The 8144-nt window shown below is 52.2% G+C and overlaps 1 protein-coding gene across 1 annotated transcript in view; it reads right to left on the reverse strand.

The window, feature by feature from the left end:
• VIPR1 (vasoactive intestinal peptide receptor 1) overlaps window positions 1-7979 on the reverse strand; it is a 100120-nt gene extending 92141 nt beyond the window's left edge. Inside the window, exon 1 of the mRNA XM_044425305.1 lies at window positions 7953-7979. The gene's annotated coding sequence lies outside the window, so the exon portion shown is untranslated. The remainder of the gene's footprint in view (window positions 1-7952) is intronic.
• Between the last annotated feature and the right edge of the window lie 165 nt (window positions 7980-8144).

Consider the following 8144-nt stretch of genomic DNA (forward strand, 5'->3'; position numbering starts at 1 on the left):
CGCTCTGCTAAAAGAAAGCTGGCAGGAGCGGGGAAAGTATACAGCGGAGTGTCGTTTATCATGTGGCGATAACCGGAGCAACAGAAGGGCAGCGTTCTGAACTTCCTCTGGGCTTCACGCTTTCGGGTTGTTCCCCTGACTTTCTGCCTTAAGTGACAGCCTAACCGGCAGATAAGCCACAGGTGAAGCTTCATCCCAAACCACAGTCATGGTGCAAAATGCTTCACCTGTTGAATAACCGTCTGTTTTGTAGCACAGAATGGGAAAAAGAGGCCACCCTGGCTAGAGAACATCACACTGTGCATATGTGTGTAGGAGGCAGGGGGGAAAAGAAATATGGGGGTGATTTTCTGCAATAGTCAGAAGTCAGCTATATATCATCCTGCACTGGGGATGATTGGGGCCGTAGTCTTGACGCATCAGAAGGCCACATGGCTGGCGCAGGTTGCTTGGCTGTTCAGCAGAAACCTGCGCTGCGGTTGCTACAGAGTCACTGCAAAGCAGACAACAGAATGGAAGACGGGACATGGAAAAATGCTTGCCAAATTGACGGCACGGTGAGGAGAGCTCCCCAGAAAATGTGGCAGAAAGGAGATGGGTTAATCATTTTTCTGCTGCTCACTGGTTCAGAGAGCCTTCCCTCCGTCACTCATATCTGCAGAAACCCGAGCTCCCGTAACCGGATCTGTGCAACATCTTCCACCAGACAGCAGGAAACAGCTCTTAAACTGAGTGGGTGAGACAGCGGCCAGAGCCCATTCCCAAAGACATGCAAAGAACGGAAGATCACAACTTTGCTTTAAAGGGTACTGTTTCCAGAAGTGAACACGCAAGCTTCTGGATTTCACAGAGTTCTGCAACAGGAAGCAGAGAAGCCCTGCAGGATCACACCAAAGGCCTTTCTATTCCAGCATGCTGAGCACACAGTGGCAGGTCAGTGCCCTGGGAGGTGCACAGGCAGGGCATGGTGCACACCCTCCTGCTCACGTTCCCCTCCAACTGGAGCACAGAGGCACACTGACCTGTCACTGGGATGGCACCCAACCATCGGGACAGGCAGCCAGTCAAGGCTTCTGCTCTGTGATTCGGTCTAATCCACTTTTCGAGCTGTCTGAGTGGGTGGCCTTTGCTGTATGTTGTCACAACGAAACCCGCAGCTTGCCAGGTCCCCACGTCATTACCCACCGCAGCACAGCCCCCGGTAGAGCTGGAGCAAAGAAAGCTTGCACATCCTCTGAGCAGCTGCGAGAGAGGAAAACGAACGGCACAGTCTGGGATTAAGCAGGGCCCTGCTTGCCCTGAAGGACATCCTGCCTCGCTGAGAAATTAGCTCAACGCAATTTTCTGGAGAAAGGGATGGAACATTCCCTTGGCAAGCTGCGTTCGCTTCCGCGGAGCGAAGGCGCAGGAGGGCACAGCTCCAGGAGGGCGCCTCCGGTGCCAGCGTCGAGCTGCGGGAACACTGGGAATAAAAATAGCAATGGGGATCTTTCTGAGCATATGCAGAGTGCTCGTGGTTTCTCACAGCCAGACTGTAAGTGAGCCTCACAGTTCAAATCCCTGCTCTGAGAAATGCAATACACACACCCAGGATGGGGGAGCCTTTGAGCATGGACAGAGTCCACTACTAAGGCTCAAAACAGGTTTGGCATTGAATGCGGATGTGTCTTTTTGCTTTGCCTTTGAAAACTGCAAACTGTAGTCAACAGGAAGGGGCCTGTCACTCTTTCCCCTTTGCAGTGGGAAGAAATCTTCCATGGGTATCATTTCCAGTGAGGATGGCCAGTTCCTGAGAACACAAAAACTCAGTATCCTGCTACCAAACCCGAATCTACTTAGGCTGTATGACTTTAAGGGCTAAGCAGGAGATGGAAAGACGCACTGAATGCCACATTTCCTTTGCTCCAAACCCAAGGGGAAAGGCCTCTTTGCAGCAGGACATAATGCACAAGCATGTGAAAAACTGAAGGGCAGCATAACTCAAAAGGAAGACAAACATTACCTCTCAATGGGGCAAACGATGGAAGATGGAGAGAACAGAAAAATGGCTCCTTTGCCTTCCCCTCCCACCTGGGGCCCTCCTGATGTGATGGAGTCCAAGCCCCATCATGCCCAGCCAGCAGGCTGCCTGGACCCAATGGCACTTGCAGCCTGCCACATTCAGAAGCGGCCGGTTGGTGACCACCCGACATCGATCAGCAATATCCCCGACAGGGAAGCTCCGGCGAGCACAAGAAATTCTCCAAGTGAAGGATGCAGCGGGACGGCCCTCTGAGGGACGACTTAACTTGTCCTGTACTGAGCAGGGGGTTAGGCTCAATGGCCCTCTGGCCCCGTCCAACTCTATGATTCCATGATGCACATCGAAGCGACACGGAGAGCCCCATGACTCATTGCATGCGCTTCCCAGTTATGTATCCTTGCATTTTAACCAGAGTAGATTTACATTCCTGCAGAGAAGCATGGAAGAGCCTTTCTCTGCTGCCATATTTCACGCTCCCTGGTAGTTTTCCGGTGCTCCGAACTCACTCAGTGCTTTCCCCTGTAGCCTGCCCCCACAGCCACCAGAGAGCTATAGGGGAGATTTCTTTGCTGGGCTGCAAGCCATCTGCAATTCGCTGCACTGGGAGAACTGTATTCCTCTGTCATGTCAGATTGCACATAACGGAGATGTACAGCCAAACGTAGTTTCTCTCTCAGCCACAAGAGAATGCAAGCACTGTGGGCAGAAGGCGCAAGACGTGAGGTCTTCAGATAGGGCTGGGAAAAAATTCTGGTCTGAAATTCTGAAGGGCCACTGAGCAAGAGGAATCAAAGATCTGACCTCAAAGGAGGCAGCGTTTCCTGTTCTTATGAGGCCATGAACTGCAGCATCAAATTGGCTTCATCAGATCAGTCACTACATGTTTATCTGTGCAGTTAAGCACTGTCTTTTCCTTTAATTCAGAGTAACTGGGCACAGCCCCAGTTTGGTTCAGGACTCCAGTGCACCAGCAGAGGAGAATTCGAAAGCTCTCTTCACTGGCTTCTTAAAATTCTGCCCCACCCCGAGCAGGAATTTAAAAAAGGACAAACGCCTTACTTGTCTGAATCTGAAGGGACTTTTTAACCCGTGTGTGAGAACTGTAGGGGGTGGGGGATTTGGGGAAGGAAATTAATCTGGGAAGGAAGGGGTAATAAGAACATAAAGAAAGCATGCTGGATCAGGCCAGTGTGATCCATCCAGTCCGGCACTCCACACACACGGTGGCAGCCCAGCTGCCCCAGGAGCCCTCCAGCAGGGCGGGTGCCAGACCCCCACCTGCCCAGCCCCTCAGCAACCGGTGTCTGCAGGCAGGCCAAAGGAGGTAGCCCATGTCCAGCGAGGCTAGGAGCCACCGGTAGCCTCCTCCTCTGTGAATCTGGCCAACCCTTCTTGGAGCCACTCAGATCGGTGGCCACCGCCACTTCCCATGGCAGCAAATTCCACAGTTTAACTAGACAATCAATTTCCTTTTATCTGCCTTAAACTTCCAAGTAATCCGCTTCATAGGAGGTTCAAGTGTTCTGGGAGAAAAAGAAAAATCTCTCTTCCTCTTCTTTCTCCACACCATGCATTATTCTAAGCACCTCTGCCGTGTCTCACCTTCCTCACCACTGAACTGAGCGCCATGTTCCCAGTGTGGTGGCGCCCAAGAACCTCTCTTCCAGCACACACTGCCTTGATCCAAAGCGTGGCTGCGCACACTTACTCTCAAGAAAAAGCTATGGCCCAGCGACACACTATGCAATTAAGATTAGGTGACCTTGAGGATCTGGACTTGGCAAAGGTACTGAAATACTGAAATATGCCCTGGAATGTTGAGAATTGTCATGGAAAAATTGTTGTTCACCCTCTTTAATCCATTTTCCTTCACAATCAAGGTTGGATTAAAGATCTTAAACAGGGGTAGGGGGCCTGGGGTGGGGAACCGCCAATTGCTTAGGCTGTAATGCCCATAAATCTAAGCCAGTGTGGCCAACAGTCAGGGGTCATGAGACATGTAGTCCAGAACATCTGGAAAGGTCTCTGGTTGCCTAAACAAAGCTCAAGCTTCAGCTCAAAGGGTGATACCAAGGGAGCAAGTCCTGTTGAATTCTGTGGGCTCCAGTCCAGGGTTACCATATCGGGGAACACACCATGTTTAAAGGTAAAGGTTTCCCCTTGACGTGAAGTCCAGTCATGCCTGACTCTGGGGGCGCTGCTCATCTCCGTTTCCCAGCCGAGGGAGCCAGCGTTTGTCTGCAGACGGTCTCCGTGCTCATGTGGCCGGCATGGCTAAACACCGAAGTGCACGGGACGCTGTTACCTGCCCACCGAAGTGGCACCTTCTTACCTACTTGCATTTGCATGCTTTCGAGCTGCAAGGTGGGCAGGAGCTGGGACGGAGCAATGGGAGCTCGCCCTGTTGTGCAGATTCGAACTGGTGACCTTTCGATCACCCAGCCCAGCAGCACAGCGGTTTAAACCACTGCGCCACCTGCGGTGCATTAGTTCTGTTTTGCAGCCATTCTCTGCACAATCCTATTTAACCCTTTGGGGAACCAAAGTTCAGTGATGCTCGAGCACACTCCAGAGTCTCCATGGGCAAAGTGGGCTTCAAATCCACACACCCCACGCTTGTCCAATGTTCCAGGCACAGGGCAAGGTATCTTTCAAAAGGTGAAATATAGATCCCATGGGGAAACATGCAGTAGTAGAGAAACCTGCCTAGATCTCTCAAGGTCTCCACAAAGAAAGAAGCGAAAGGTCAGCCGGATGTGTTGGAACTGTCACCTCCATCGCCCCCATGGCCATAGTGTTGTGTGGGATGATGGGAGTCATAGTCCACAACATCCAGGAAGCATCAGATTGGAGAAGGCTGTAGCTTTCCTGTCCTTTTACCCATTTGTAACAAACCCAAGTCCCTGCAATCGAAGCACATGAGCATTTAGTCCCTGTTTACTGCTCCTCTTTTCTTCCTTTCTCTTCCCCTGTGCTGGATGTGAGATTGGAAGCTCAACAAGGCAGACACTGTACCTTTTCTGCAAACTGTCACTAACACAAATGGCTCTGAATCATTAAACAATCTACAATGCCCAGGATGTTTTCTGATTGTGACCACATTTGGCACCTCTGCAGAAACAGCTGGAGATGCAGGAGCTTGAAAAAATTGACTAAGATGTACCCCTGTGTCCTAACACGAGCTTCTTCAGCGCATTGGGTCGGATTCAGATTTAGCCAGACTTAAGAGTAGATCCTCCGTTAGTCGCAGTTAACTTAAGTTCCACTGATTTGATCGACCTACTTTAAAGAATATAATTTAAAGAAAGATGGAGTCTGGATCCATCCTGTTGCTTGAGTCTTTCAAGGAGGTCGATAAAATGTGACACTGTGGAATGGGTGGATCGCCTGCTAATAGCAATCGAAAAACAGCTATTGCTGCAATACGAAGGCTAAAGATTGAGGTTTCCCTAGGATGGTAGCCACAAGAATCACACTAGCAGATTTTACGTGAAAGAGCAGAAAATGAGGAACTTAAAAAAACCCCCTGATGAATCTAAAAGCACATCTGACCTCAGCAACTGCTGAGCTTTTTCAGCTCTGCTGCAAAATAACTTTGCCTCTGTAGAATCATTTAGGACACTCAATTAACCAGCTACATTTTCATTCTGAAACTTTTTCTCAGTTTATAAGAAAGAGACGTAATAGAGACAAATATATAAATGTTTGTTTGACTTACTCTGCATATGCTATTAAAGACTGAATTGTATACGAAATGCATATATTAGGATACACTTACATCACAGTATTAAAATGCATCGTAGTATTTTGCACTGTGTTTCTGCTACGTATGTGACATATTTCTAACAACAGTAATAATTTAATCAAATAGAAAAGAACTAGCGAATGTCACAGCTGGTGGAAATGGAAGACAAAGGCAATGGCATACTTTTAAAAGAACTCCCAAAAGTAATAGAAGTAATGTTCCATGACACACAATTTCTTTTCTTTTTCAAAGGGAAAACAGAACTCGCAGGATGAGCCAATGTTGATCGGCAGAATCTCACGTCCTCTTCTACAAGCTCCCATCGAGATGAATGGGGCTCTGCTAAAGACATGTGCTACAGTGCAGGAGCTTGCCAAAGGAGGCTTCAGATCAACATGACAGAGCCAGGTCTGTGCTGCGTCCCCTGCGTTGGATCCACTGATTCCAACTGAACCTCTGGGTAGCCATCGCTCCAGCTGTTCAAGTCAGGTCCCTTTGCTGCAGTTGCTTTCCCTTCCCAAAGAGTTAATAGCTGTTTAGATCCAGAGTATTCAGGTAGGGGTTAAACACCCCCGGCGGCTTCTGTGGGGTGGGGGGAATCCAACCACAGCACCTCTCACTTTCATCTGCGGTTTGGCCCTCTGCAAAAGCCCCCCCCCCAACACATTGCGCATGGAACATGGAAAGGGAAGAATTTTGCCTGTGCCAACTGGGGTGGGTGGCATGAGGAACACACGGACTCCCAGCACTGGGCATGGCTCAAGGTGGAAAGAATTAGAGGTACCTGACGGGGCTTGTCGGAGATGTTCTGCTGCCCAAGGTGAGGAATAAACGGTCCCACATTCTCATTCCACAGAGAAACCAGCCGGAACCGCTGGATTTTATGTCAACAGTGGTGGCGGGACATGTTCTCTCATGCTCTGGAGTGCAGCACCCCAGATGAAGGGGTGCAGAGCCAGTCGGGCAGAACCTCCAGCTCACCGATGCCGGCACCCCATGCATCTTTTCCCTTTGCCTCACTGCAGGGCTGGCCTGCTCCAGGAACCCTTTCACACGTTCCTTTCTCCTTGGGTTCACCAAGCCACACACCTGCAAAGATGCCCAGTAAGAAGCAACCAAAGTGATGTGCAGAAGGTAGTTCCCTCACCCCATCAAGTCTCTACAGAGATTCATCCTCTGTCCAAGATGAGGGCTGCAGGGACAGTGAGCTTGCAAAGCAGGTAGCTTGAGGCAGTGTTGCCTGGTGGTTAGAGTTCTGGACTGGCACTCGGGAGATCTCGGTTGAAATCCCCGCCTGACCACAAAACTCCCTGGGTGATGCTGAGCCAGACTCTGACTTTCCACCTAGCCTACCTCACAGGCTTGTTGTGAGTCGAAGGGGAATGGAAGAGGCCCCTATAACCCTCTCTGTGGACAAAAAGGTAGCTAAGGAAATCTTAAAAGAATTCTTTCTTTGCTTCCTCTTTCACCACTCCAGGTGTGGAGGGAGATACAAAGCTCCAACTCCTGCACTTCTGGCAGCACCAACCAAGAGTATTTAAGAGGATCAATTACGGTGAATGATTAAAACTCGTAGCTATTGAGAAGAGCAGCAGCCACGCCAGATTCAGAGGGCAGCGCATGGAAGGGCTTTCTGTGGAAATCACATGTGTGTCATGTCGGGCACGGTACAAAATGTGGCCACTGTCCCAGAGCGTCCCTCCGACGGGATGAAGGAGACCCGACTCCCCCCATTTCTTCCTACATCCTCATCTTACCCTAAGTCATCTCCCCTGGCCCGGTGACCTCTGGGTGCCGGCTGGGGAGGATAGGGGTTGTAGTCCAGCAGCTCTGGAGGCCACCCGGCTAAGAGGACGGGCGGCCTCAGCGGAGCGCCAGTGCGGGGAGGTGGCCGGACGCGGCCGGGGGCGCGGGAGAGCCGCGCTGCAGTCCTCCCGCGGCCACCGGCGGGCCGCTCTCCGCCTCGCCACCTAGCCCACCTCGCAGGGCGGCTGTGAGGGTAACGCAACGACGGCAGAGAACGCGGGGGAGGACCCGGCAGGGAGGGAAAGCGGGCTAGAAACGCGCCGACACACGCATGCACGAGCGGACGGGAAGCGATGGACCGACGCCCGCCCGCCCGCGGCCCCGGCCTCCCCCCGCCGGGCAGGGGGCGGGAGGCCGGCGCGGCGCTCGCTTACTCACCTCGGCGAGCAGGCATCCGGAGAGGGACGCCCACAGGCACCACCAGCGCCCGGCCGCCGTGCGCTCCATGGCCCGGCGCGGCGCGCACGGGGGGCGCACACGGCAGTGCCTCCGCGCCCGCGGGAGCGCCTCCGCGCAGGAGCCGGAGCTGCGCCGCGCCGCGCCCGCGGGTGGGCAGGGGCCGCGGCCGGG

The sequence above is a fragment of the Varanus komodoensis genome, unplaced genomic scaffold (assembly GCF_004798865.1).
Source record: "Varanus komodoensis strain SLA01 unplaced genomic scaffold, ASM479886v1 scaffold15, whole genome shotgun sequence".
Classification (NCBI taxonomy): domain Eukaryota; kingdom Metazoa; phylum Chordata; class Lepidosauria; order Squamata; family Varanidae; genus Varanus; species Varanus komodoensis.